At 36.6% G+C, this 13,609-nt stretch overlaps 1 protein-coding gene and 1 long non-coding RNA gene across 18 annotated transcripts in view; one reads left to right on the plus strand and one right to left on the minus strand.

The window, feature by feature from the left end:
- Guk1_2 (guanylate kinase) overlaps nucleotides 1–13,609 on the plus strand; it is a 127,589-nt gene that overhangs the window by 12,632 nt on the left and 101,348 nt on the right. The window contains exon 3 of one of the 17 annotated variants that reach the window (XR_008471599.1): nucleotides 11,050–11,175. The exons of the other annotated variants lie outside the window; for them this stretch is intronic. The gene's annotated coding sequence lies outside the window, so the exon portion shown is untranslated. Of the gene's footprint in view, nucleotides 1–11,049; nucleotides 11,176–13,609 lie in introns of those variants that run through there. 17 annotated transcript variants of the gene reach the window in all.
- On the minus strand, nucleotides 2,918–11,055 carry LOC128922358 (uncharacterized). Its single transcript, XR_008471600.1, has 3 exons — nucleotides 10,768–11,055; nucleotides 5,247–5,308; nucleotides 2,918–5,148 (listed from the first exon to the last, which is right to left on the minus strand). It is a non-coding gene; the product is annotated as an uncharacterized LOC128922358 (long non-coding RNA).

Here is a 13,609-nt window from a genome sequence, read left to right on the forward strand (position 1 = left end):
ATTTTGGTTCGTCGAGAGAGGACTTTACTTTTCAATTGCCTACTCAGTCCAAAGTAGCACCTGTTGGCAAGAGTGATTCTGCGTTGGATTTCAAGGCTGACATTGTTGGTGTTGTTAATGCTGGTTCCCAGATAAACGAAATTATCTACAACTTCAAAGTTATGACTGTCAACAGTGACGTGGGAGCCAAGACGCGAGTGCGCTGACTGTTTGTTTGATGACAGGAGATATTTCGTCTTGTCCTCATTCACCACCAGACCCATACACTTCGCTTCTTTATCTAGTCTGGAAAACGCAGAACAAACGGCGCGGTTGTTGCTTCCGATGATATCAATATCATCGGCATACGCCAGGAGCTGTACACTCTTGTAGAAGATTGTACCCTCTCTATTTAGTTCTGCAGCTCGTATTATTTTTTCCAGCAATAGATTGAAGAAGTCGCACGATAGTGAGTCACCCTGTCTGAAGCCTCGTTTGGTATCGAACGGCTCGGAGAGGTCCTTCCCGATCCTGACGGAGCTTTTGGTGTTGCTCAACGTCAGCTTACATAGCCGTATTAGTTTTGCAGGGATACCAAATTCAGACATCGCGGCATAAAGGCAGCTCCTTTTTGGGCTATCGAAGGCAGCTTTAAAATCGATAAAAAGATGGTGAGTATCGATTCTTCTCTCTCGGGTCTTTTCCAAGATTTGGCGCATGGTGAATATCTGGTCCATTGTGGATTTTCCAGGTCTAAAGCCACACTGATAAGGTCCAATCAGTTCGTTGACGGTGGGCTTTAGTCTTTCACACAATACGCTCGACAAAACCTTATATGCGATATTGAGGAGACTTATACCACGGTAGTTGGCGCAGATTGTGGGGTCTCCCTTCTTATGGATTGGGCAGAGCACACTAAGATTCCAATCGTCAGGCATGCTTTCTTCCGACCATATTCTACAAAGAAGCTGATGCATGCACCTTATCAGTTCTTCGCCGCCGTATTTGAATAGCTCGGCCGGTAATCCATCGGCTCCCGCCGCTTTGTTGTTCTTCAAGCGGGTAATTGCCATTCGAATTTCTTCATGGTCGGGTAATGGAACATCTATTCCATCGTCATCGATTGGGGAATCGGGTTCGCCATCTCCTGGTGTTGTACTTTCACTGCCATTGAGCAGGTCGGAGAAGTGTTCCCTCCATAATCCCAGTGTGCTCTGGACATCCGTTACCAGATTACCTTCTCGGTCCCTACATGATAATGCTCCGGTCTTGAAACCTTCTGTTAATCGCCTCATCTTTTCATAAAATTTTCGAGCATTACCCATGTCGGCCAGCTTTTCAAGCTTTTCATACTCACGCATTTCGGCCTCTTTCTTTTTACGTCTGCAAATGCGTCTCGCTTCCCTCTTCAGTTCTCGATATCTATCCCACCCCGAACGTGTTGTGGTCGATCGCAACGTTGCGAGGTAGGCAGTCTGTTTTCTCTCCACTGCGGAACGACAATTCTCATCGTACCAACTGGTTTTTTGGCGTTGCCGGAGACCAATTGTTTCGGCTGCAGCGGTATGCAATGAGTTTGAGATGCCGTTCCACAGCTCCCTTATATCGAGATGCTGATGAGTGCTCTCAGAGAGCAGGAGTGCAAGTCGAGTAGAAAATCGTTCGGCTGTCGGTTGTGATTGCAGCTTTTCGACGTCGAACCTTCCTTGTGTTTGTTGACGGGCGTTCTTTGCTGCACAGAGGCGAGTGCGTATCTTTGCTGCTACTAGATAATGGTCCGAGTCAATGTTTGGTCCTCGGAGCGTACGCACGTCTAAAACACTGGAGACATGTCTTCCGTCTATCACAACGTTGCTTGATGAATTTTTTTATGCTGGAATCTGGTACTACAGACAACCATATTTCGGGCCCCAGCGAAGTCGATCAGCCTCAGGCCGTTTGGCGATGTTTCGTCATGGAGGCTGAATTTTCCGACTGTTGTGCCAAAGACACCTTCTTTACCCACCCTGGCGTTAAAATCGCCAAGCACGATTTTGACATCGTGGCGGGGGCAGCGCTCATAGGTGCGTTCTAGGCGCTCATAGAAAGCATCTTTGGTCACATCGTCCTTCTCTTCCGTTGGGGCGTGGGCGCAAATCAGCGATATGTTGAAGAACCTCGCTTTGATGCGGATTGTGGCAAGACGTTCATCCACCGGGGTGAATGCCAGGACTCGGCGACGTAGTCTCTCTCCCACCACAAATCCAACACCGAATTTGCGCTCCTTTATATGGCCGCTGTAGTAGATGTCACAAGGACCCACCTTCTTCCGTCCTTGTCCCGTCCATCGCACTTCTTGGACGGCGGTGATGTCAGCCTTTAGTTGTATGAGGACATCAACCAGCTGGGCAGAGGCACCTTCCCAATTAAGAGTCCGGACATTCCAGGTGCATGCCCTCAAATCATGATCCTTAGTACGTTTGCAGGGGTCGTCATCAAAAGGGGGGTTTCTCATCCGAGGCTCGGTGCTTGTTTTCATTGGGGAGATTTTTTTTTTTATGTGGTGGGTCCCAAGCCCTACGCACAACCGCACAACCGCACAAGCGGGCTTCGCCTTCTCACTTTAGCTCGCCTCCAAACGGATGTCTGTTAGCTACCCAGGGGATACTTGGTCTAAAACCGGAAGTCGTGAGCTGCTTGAGTCATATGCAAAAGAATCGTTCCTGGCCACTCCCAAGTGAATGGCAATCAGAAACTTTCCTCACTTGCGTGAACTTCTACATATGACCCCATCCCCCCTTGCGTGAACTTCTACATATGACCCCATCCCCTAATAACTCTCGGTCAAACTACTCATTTAGTCAAAACCCTCGGCTCTGCAATTAAAAAAAAAAAGTTCCCCATTTCACTGGATATGAGACTGGAAAAATATAATATATATTTTTAAAATTTCCCCCGCTTTGTTTTCCGATATTTATGAAGAATCAGTCATTCCATAAATATCAGCATTCCATAAATATTTACAATTAATGTTCCTCTAACATCTGTAGCTTGTGCTCTGAAAGGCTTGCAGACGATTTGACTTAAGTTTATGTTTTCAAATCACTTACGTCATGTTTCTTCGAAAAGTAGATCTTCGACTTCCCCACTATTGTAATCAGCTGGGATCGCATACTGGCATACTGTCATATCTTTTCGAACTGCAGGGCCTTAAAAATCGAAAGAACGATTAACATAACACATAATTTTGTATAAAATGAAGAGCTGAAGATCGAACCAAACCGAAAAACCATTCAATATAAAGGAAGCTCTTCAAACAGGAGTGCACAACCCGCAGGCTCTCATAGTCTTCAATTAATTTCCAACTATTGTATATACTGACGCTTCGTCAAAAGATTCACATTTTGCACCAGAAATCCAAAGCTATCATTCGGATTAATTAAACTGCTCATTTTATTGGTTTATCGAATGAACTACTATTATTACACATTTTATTTTAACATTTCATTCCTTTTGTTAAGCTTTCATAATGTAATTTGGCTACAACAAATTTCTAAAGAATGGTTTTATAAAGAATTGGTTGCTTTCATTGAAAACTAAAAACCATAAAGTAGTCGCACTTTGTTGCTGACGCTTCGAATGGAATAAATTTTTACGACTTTAACGCTTCTAAATATAATTTGTTGCCTTTCTTTAGAAAACTTTTACACTCGGGCAGCTTTCTTCAATATTTAAATTTTTTACGTATCTGTTTCCCATAGACAGATGTGAACATATGGAATGAGGTAGTGGTCCAAGAACAAAGAGTAACCTCACATAGGTCCGTTAGATACATGTAGAAATGGAGCAGAAAGATAACTATTTTGCAGAAATGGGAAGTGAAGAATGAAAATATGTTTTTTAAAACTAAATAAAAAAAATTTTGGAGAATAATTCTGAAGAAACTATAAAATACACTAAGAAAAGTGTAAGTTGCTCCTAAATATTTAATGAATATAAATCTCACAGGTATTTAACAAAGCCTTCTTTGATCTATTGCATCTATTGCAGGAATGCAAAATTTTTAAAGAAGCATTTAAATGAAGTGTATATAAGTATAAATTGTAGATAGTCTAACATGTATTCCCCTCTTCAACATTCGATGAGTATATTTATTTCCGATATTTCAGTGTTCTAAAATATGTGAAGGAGTTTGAGATATTTCATTCGAGTTTTCCAAACTATTAATGTTTCGAATATACGAAAGCTTCTGTCTCAAAGTCCTAATAAGATCCATCTAGTGTCTTGATGTATATCAATGTTTATCCAGTAATTTATTTTGCGATATTAGGAAGAACTGACTGAAGTCAGGCCAATATTTGGTGTAAATTGCGAAAAGCCTTCAAATGAGTTTAATCAGTTTTTTTTTTAATTTTGGTTTACGGTTAATCCTTCAAAGCTTTCATCAACAAATTTGAGGCTTGTTATCTTCTATGAACTCGTTATATTATTCCACATAATATCTGAACAATCTAAGCTTTCATAGAATAGAAGACATAATAGATGCAATAATAGAGGTTTCGTCGTGTTCGTCTTTCCTATCATTTTGTTTTGGAGATACATATACCTACTAGTACAGACTTAAGATTTATCGTTAAATTTTCCTTCGAATCTGCAACTCTATTCCACTTTCAAAAGACTAAATATTAAGTAGTGTGTATATGCTGCCAGTTTATCAACATATGCGGTGCCATTATGTGCTTGCTATGACGGAAAGATTCGAGAAATCACTTCAAAGGAGAGCAACCCGGAGTATTCAAATTGTCAAAAGGAAAGTAGAAATGAGGAAGTATCTCTTATAAAATGGAGCATAAACCTTTTCCAGTAACTTTTATACAAACATATAAAACTGTTACGGCAAGCCTATAAAAGCGTCTGAATAACGCAAATTTATGAAGAATGACTTACACAGTGGCTTATACATATATATTTATTATAGTACATTTTATACATAGATATGTGAATATACTCCCATAGTGCACATCTGCTTGCCTGGCTCCATTCATCGAAATCCAGCATTGTGGTTATGCTTATGCTGTAGTAGCTTTGTATGCTTCCATCACATGCTCATAAATACTGAGCTTAGCTTAGCTTCTTTCATACATTTTTTTTATTGATATTCATATTGAGACTTCAGGCGTTTATTAAAACCTGGAAGTTAACCGCAAAAATTATGAAACCACAACGATTATAACTTCGCTAATAATACGTATACAGATTGATATCTACATATACATATATATACATACCTACACTCAATTGACTGCCGTCGTTTCTTTTATAAAATTGAGAGACATAAGAATTTCATTAGCTGAAAATGTGTCAATATAAATTGTGTATAAAAAATACACAATACAAATGCAGATACGGTTTTCAAATGCATAAATACTTAATTTACATTTAAAATAAATCAATGTCAACGCTTCACGGCAAAACAAATCAGAAATGCATAGCAAATAAATAATTTCAGCGCGTTATTTGCGGAATGTGCATAACGAAGTGTTTATATACATACTTGATTCAATAAAATAATTTAATATAAAAATGTAGACTGTTAGAATTTATAAAAAAATTATAATAGAAATAACAAAGGCTTGATTCATATAATTGGAGCAAATATAGATTGAGATACTTCCAGCAGTAATATAAATATTATAGAACACTTAAAAAATACTTTTCGGTGTATACTTTTTCTCGGAAGATGCTCTACCTAGTCATTATTCAGTGCTATATATGTATACGTATACCCGGTTCAAAAAAACACTTGCAGTACATTCGAACCCTTGAACTGAATTGTTCGAAAAACGGTCACAATCATCCAAAACAATAAGTGTTACGAGGGTTAAACTGTTCTCGAAAAATATTTTTTGGGTGAAGATATCTAAACAGATTACGCCCTATCATGAAATAAAAAAATGTATACTCTTTGAACACCCCTTTAATTCATATTTTTCGCAAAAAAAGTTTCGAAAAGACTCTTAATAACGAGCTTTAAAGAGTTAAAATAGTCTCGAAAATAATTCGAGTATAATTTTAATATATTACAGTAGACTAAATCTATCACTTACTCATATTTTTATTAAACTTTCCCCAGAGTTAAGCTTTATCAGTGTACAAGAAATTTAAGGTTCAAAATGTTACAATTTTAGACGAGTTTAAATAAAATACGTCAATTTCTAACCTCGCTTTAAAAACCAAGACCTGCAACAGTTGATCCATGCTGCAGAAGAGGCCCAACTTTTCTGACGCTGTTACCCACAATCGTCACATCAAATACTTACAGACCTAAATAATCTACACTCTAGAGACGGGTTCTAGCTGTACCATGTCAACTACTGCGATCTTAAGGACTATGGGCTGTTGTGACCTAACTCTGTATAGTACGGTCTCAGTACATTTGTTGAGACCAACACATTTCTTCTTTTGGGAACACAGCGATCTGAGGAATTTTAAGAGGAGAGGTAGAGAAAGGAATGCATCTCTACCTTCATTTCTAAGGTGGACGTGTATATATGTGCCTCAAGAGCTAATTAAGACGCTTGAATGGCCTGAATGATGAGTATAAGCTACAACCCCATCGAGGAAGCTACTAAATATAAATTAATTAGTGTAGTGTCTTCTTAAGCTAGTTACAATTGAAACCTCAACCGACAACTTTTAAGCACAAATGAATAAATTGCTCCCACTGTCTAGCCATTTTATTCACGTTTCTTCATCAAATACTATCGACTAATTAAGTAGCGCAAAACCCGGAAATAAAATATACAATTGCCCTTTAGACTACCTCGCTAAGCTTGCGACTCTCTTCAAGTGGAATCCATACAAATTCATTGCATCTAATCTGTGGCCTATACCGCAACAATTACGCCACCCCAATGATGTGCGTACGTGTATTGCTTATGTGAACAGCGTTGCCACCCATTTACTCGTTTATAATTAATAAATCACCATTTTAAATGTTAAATTGATGACAATTTAATATGAAGACGACAAAGTGGTCGAGACAATAAATGAAGTTCTACACATACAGGATGTTGTTTTAGCGTAGCGAGGTGTTGTTAGATGGTTTGGAAGATAAACCTTCTTAAGAAATCTTGTAGAGTATCTCTGAGTAAGAAACCTGCACAAGGTCCTCTGTGGAGACTTCTTATTTGTTAATATCCGCGGAACCGGTGTTTGGGCCAAACCCAGACTTGGAAGGCAAAAAGAATAACAATAAAGCTTACGTACTCCGAACTCGGTGTTCCAGTAACAGCCTGACATGATTCTTAAACAACAAATATGCTCAACTGGCGAGACTGTAGGCTGTTATGAGCTCAGGAGCTCATGTCTACCACATAATGGGCCAAGAATTCTGAGCCGAACGAAGCGAAACTCGAAACCTTTTGACTCGATATTATTCGAGAAAATAGAGAGTCTGTCGAGCTTCAAGCTACTTTTGAACGAGGTATTTATTGCAGAAACACTCTCGGAGGTTTCCTTTTGTCTAACGCGCATGAACCGATAGCAGAAACTATTTCGGTCCTCTAGAAGCTACTTTAAAACTCAACTTGAACTCAGATTCCTACTAGAGCACTGCAACACGTCGGAAAGTTTCCATTACATAAACAGACGGGTCTCTTCGTCGAAGATGGAGTCGGAGCTGAGTATTAATACAACAACAACAATAATGCTTCGAAGAATAAATCGAATTGAAGAAAGAGGGACTTCTTTAGCTCTAACTTAACCTCACCCAACAGAGTACTATATAAGCTCCACTCTTGCACTTGATTAAGAACCCGCCACTTTCACTTATCATTTTATTGTCTCTACTGCCACTAAACGTGTGAGTACTTCCGCACTTCGCATTACAAAGCGAATTACTGTCATTCATGAGATATTTCTACTCGCTCGTAGCGTGACCGATAGCTGTGAGTTTGTGATGTTGCAGCAACAAAAACAAGAACAGCACGCTTAAGTGGCTAATTAAATTTACACTTGTTGACGGCATGCAGAGGAATGACAATTACCAACGTTGTTGTTATTGTTGTTGCTGTTGATTTATTATTTATTCTAGTTTCACGCGTTGTAATGCGATGTCACTTGGTGTTGTTTTTGTTGTATCGTGACTTCCATACTTGCGTACAAACATTCATATTAAGTTTTCATTGAAATCAACTGTAAATCGCTGCATTGTTTACATATTTCAATTGACAGTGTTGCCACTCTTTATTGTTGTTGTTGTCACTTATTGTTGTTGTGTTTTCTTTAGCATCTACAATTTGTGTAATTGGTTCACTTGTTTTCTGTCTTTATTATTGTTTTTGTTTTTGTTGTAATTGTTGTAACGAACTTTTGTCCATCTGTCTGTCTGATATTTTCTCTTTTTTGTTTGTGTATAGGTGTATCTATGTGGGTGTGTATTGTGTCTATTTATTGTGCAGTTGATTTTTATTGTTTATTTGAGCAATAAACTTTGCCTTTGAGGTGAATGAATGGTGTATAGGGGCGCGTGCCTATTTCTTTAAAGGGTCTCTTTATATGGGAGAAGGGAACATTTTGAGGTCTTTACTGCATTTTGCCTTCTAGGTATCTTGAAAATATTCGGTAAATAGTTGCTCCTACTTGGTTGTTCCTACCTTAATTGGTCCTAGATAGTCCAGAGATACATTCGAAGGGTTAATATTGTCTGTTGAGGAACAACAACCTAATCTACGACGCGATGGTCGCCAAAATAATATAGACATCGAATATGATTTCCTATACCTCATACCGGATTCTTGCTTCTAATTTGATGATCTGATAAGATTGCTGTTCTTCTGAATCCTTTTCTTTACTAGTGTTCACAAGTTCAAAACAACCTTTTTTATTACTGGTGTTCCATAAGTTCATAAATACTATTTTCATGTGTACTCTCTGATTTCTGCTACAAAACTTCCGTAAGATAAAACAAAAAAAAAAAAACAAAAACAACATAAGCTACAACATAAGTATATTATGTAAGCGGTGTGAAGCCTCTACATTACAATTATTTTCAATGTTAACTTTTAATTAAGCGGTTCATTCGTGTCTGACGGTGCAATAATTCATAATAACACTACTCATGCAATGTTATTGTTATTGTTAAGTACATATGTTTCTTTTGCTTCCAACTCTTGCAATTGCTTATGTTTTACAAAGAGTTTACAGAGAGTTGAGGTAATTTGTACAAAGTTGAGCTTAGACGATTTTTGAACACTTCGCGGTTCACAAGAAGTTAATTTATAAAGTTTCGAATTCAAAGGAAAATCTTGTGTATATGAAAATAAAATTGTAAAGGTAGTAAGTTAATGAGATAGCATTCTATGATACCTTCATAACGGAAGAACTGTCAGCTACATATAAAGAGCAAGAACCTGGATACTATTAATAGATGACCGCACGAATTTTAGACATTCTTTTTGAATACTTTCAAATTATGTTCCCCCTTTTCTTCAAAATTGTCACAACTTCAAATTTAATTGCTGTGACTTATTCATGCGACAAAGACGAGATATTTTGTGTTTACGGTTTGTTGGACATTTTCGAGCTATTTTTGGAGTTGTTGTAGAAAATGTAAAGTCTTATATATATCTACATACATATGTATATAGTTATACATTTATATGCAGATGAACTTCCCTCTCTCGAATCATCATTATACACAAAAAAAAAACTCCGAGTTTGAGAGACTTCGAGTTATGGAAGGTAATTTGTATGAAATTTGACTTCTATTGTCAATTCAAGAGTTCGAGTTAAGGACGACTTTGAGTTACAGAAGTTCGAGTTATGGAAGTTCAATTGTATATCAGTGGAAGTTCAGTTGTATCAGTAATGAGGATAATTTGAGCGTTTTTAAGTTTCGATATTACCTTTCAATGCAAACAATACCTCAGTTTAAAAAATTTCAAATTACATTAAACGCCAATATTTTTCATATCAATTAGAAGTCAGCTTTAGTTACTTTAACAAATAACCACAGATAAGTATAAGTAACAATTTGTGGGTACAAAAGCACGTCGTCGAACATTAGTTCGTGTGGCTTTCAAAACAAGTAATGCAATTTGAGTATTTGGATACTTAAACGAGCATACCCTGTAGTAAAATTCTAGTTGAAACCTATTAGGAAAATGTTTGTCCAGTTCGTTGGAAGACCTCTTCGATTTAAAGTTATTAAAGGGTATAAAGTCTTGCTTGCTCTGTGTTTAGTCAGTTATTTGTTCTATTCGTCACTTGGTAAATAGGAAAAAACATAAACACCATATAAAGTTGGTTATAGAGTAAGAGACCATACTTTTAGATAAGTATTTTTTGTGCTTTTCATTCCACTTGTCTCTGATAAAATCTTTCATACCTTCCTCATGTTTATTTTTATGTGGTTATGTCTCCAAGCTATCTAGTAAGTTGAACACACAAAAAAATCTATTTTAACATTCCATAAACACCACTTTTTGGTGTTTATGCTCATGCAGCTCTCTGTTGCAACAAAATTTGATCTAACGTGTAAAAATGTTGACAGTTCTTCAATTGAATAAATTAAATTCTTCAAGTTAAACACAGAGCTTATTAAACACACAACTATAAAAGAAACTCGAGTTTGTCGCTCAAAGGAACGTTTCAATTCATTTCTTGAAACTATTGGTTCCCAGTTACTTCAATTTGACCCAATGAACCTCACAATTGTCAACGGCAACGTCACTCAAGCGTAACATAACAGTTTTTTACTGCAAAAATAATAATTTTTCCAGCCAAAAGCACACAAAAATCACTCACCCGCAACGAAAAATTTTACGATCTCAAGACGTGAAGAAAAAAAGTGGCACAAGCGCATTGCTGAAAAAATTTCGTTTCGTTAATTTCGTGTTTATGAGGTTTTTGAACTGTCATCGAGTGTGAAGATTGTATGTAAAAATTGTAGATATGTATGGGAAGTGCGCCGATTGCATGCAATATTTATGTTAACTCATACATAACTTGCAATTAATTTCATGCAATTTTTTGAACTTCTTTTGCTTTTTTTTGAATATTTTTATTTTTTTTTTATTTTTTCGACAGTCAAACATAATTGCCACCCTGCAATTTGTCAATATTTCGACATTTCATGGCGAAGCGCAAATAATATGACCGGCGAATTCCAAGTATCGGCAACTTAATCACTTGGTTACTCATTATTGCAGGCAAGTAAGCTAATAAAAAAATATTTTGAAGAAAAAAATATGCAACAAAAAAATAAAAAATAATAATATTAATAAAAATAAAAACCGTTAATCTTTGAACGTCGTCAAGTCATCGCAGTGACTTATTTTTAGCAACAAAATAATATGGAGACCTTAAGCTTTATGAAGCTGACGCAGCAAGAAAAAACGGCATAAAGATAAGCAAACCCAAAAAGAAAATAAAATATTATTATGCTTCTCCTTCAAAATTTAAAGCTGTTTCTGTTTCTGTTTCAGTTCTTGTTCTTCTTCTTCTGAACACAATTCACTGCCAAATCAACAAGCAAATATTCACCAAAAACAGCACCACAGCTTGTCCACTTATCCACTCCCAAACTTCAGCGCAAATGAAGCGCCCAGCTGGCGTCAACGTCGCGCTGAGATAAGCTTAATTATTATTAGTTTTTGTGTTTGGCACACCACTGTGGATTTCAGCGTATTTACACCACTTTGTTCTCCAGAATTTATTTACTTAAAGTCTTTGCTACGTAAACTTCCTTTGCTCGGCTTTGGCAGTTTTGTGGCTTATTGAAATTTATGACGAATTTTTTATCAACACATTTTAATTAACAAGAAAGTAAACATTCAAGTACAAGGGTTGTTCCCGAAGTCGATTTTCTATATATTTTTCAAAGAAGCTGTTCTTCTATTTGCTAGCCGAAATTGCTCCAGACTGTTGGTTCTTGCTTGTTTCATACTATTTTTTAAATTTTTTCAGAATACCAAATTTCGAAAAACGAGCCATCCCGAATTGTATGAGTTCATAACAGTCCACAGTTTCAGTAATGATACCTTTTTTACAATCAAATCACTTACTCTCCAAGTTTAGAATAAGAAAAAATACCATATTAAATTAGACCCACACATTTATGGTATCCTAGATATGTTATGGGATATTCTATGATATCTAAGTCAAGTTAGCTCAGATGTTTCTAAACATTCTCTTTATTCAGTTAAATCTTTTCTATTCTAAAACCTCTTACTACAAAGCAATTTCCAATGAGGATTTAGAATACATATATTAAAATGGGAGTAAATTGATTAGTAAAAAATGTCTCTCCAGATTCCTAAAAGTGTGTTTAGCACTAGGAATCAAATCTGGAAAACATATTGTAACGGATTTCCAAAATCGGTCGTTTACTCTAAAACTCGATCACTGGATTGTCAAATAAAAGGCACACTTTAATGGCTATACACTAATCTTTATTTCTAATTCTTTATAACTTAACACTTTATTACTCTACTTTAAAACTGTAACTTATAACTAGATTACACTTATCTCGACAACTCTCTCCTTAGAATTGTCCTCACTCGACAACTCTCTTATCAGAACTGTGTATTGCTGTCAGTCCGGCAGCCCTTATATAGTCGATTGTAAGCGGTACATTGCCACTTGAATATTCTGGCAACTACGAATATCAATGTCTGGATAAATCTGGCAAGTTATCGATTTCGATTGTCAATTCTAGTTTGTTCTGGTACCAATAATAGGAAAGGAGACTAATATTTTTAATAAACAGGTCTTCTTCAAATTCCTAAACTAGGAACAATCATCATTATACTTAAATCCCTTACTACCGAGCTAATTGCTGGATCGTAATGAGAACATGGATCCAAAGTAAAACTAGATAAGTATAAGGAATCAATTACAGACCGATATTTGCAAGTTGACATAAAGTCTTCAAAGCAGAGCTCTGTTTTATGACATCCTTTTGATTGATCCTATAAGTCAAACTCAAGTTTGAATAAAGAGTATAATGCTTGGCGGTTAAATCCAAAGCATTTGGCGAATAGAAGAGTTTCAAATTTGAGACTAGATTGTTTTGATCTCTCTTGTGGCCTCTTACCGAGTTTACACTCTAAACAAATTTCAATTATGGACCTTCAGTGCCGAACTTTTCTTGGTTTCATCGATGAGTTTTGGAGTGTACTTATAACAAAACTTTGCGAACTCCTAAAATTTGGATACGTTGAATTTATGAAACCCTTTCTAGGTTTCAAAGAAGTTTTCTTACCGATAAAAATCTGTCAAGAAACCAAGAGCCTCTTGCCACTTCTTCATTTACAGTTCGATAAATTAGGTTCTGATTGTTTTTGTACTCAATAATATCGTTTTCACAGCAGTGGTCTATCAATTCTTCTCACTATCCGACTAATCCAACCAGCCTCGTTCGCACCGCAAAAATAGGGTAGTCCATGAATTGTGTTCAATTGTGACTGGGAGAAATAAATAGTGCATAGAGTACACACATATTTGAGTATATTTAAACGTATCTCTAACATGTGCTGAGAATATTGCCCGACAAAGTAGTTAAAAGGTTGAAATGACAATAATAATAGTCGTAAATTTACAATTGTTTGCCGCTAAGTGGTTGTTAAGTACAATTTTCACCACTTTT

This window comes from Zeugodacus cucurbitae, chromosome 5 (genome assembly GCF_028554725.1).
Source record: "Zeugodacus cucurbitae isolate PBARC_wt_2022May chromosome 5, idZeuCucr1.2, whole genome shotgun sequence".
Classification (NCBI taxonomy): domain Eukaryota; kingdom Metazoa; phylum Arthropoda; class Insecta; order Diptera; family Tephritidae; genus Zeugodacus; species Zeugodacus cucurbitae.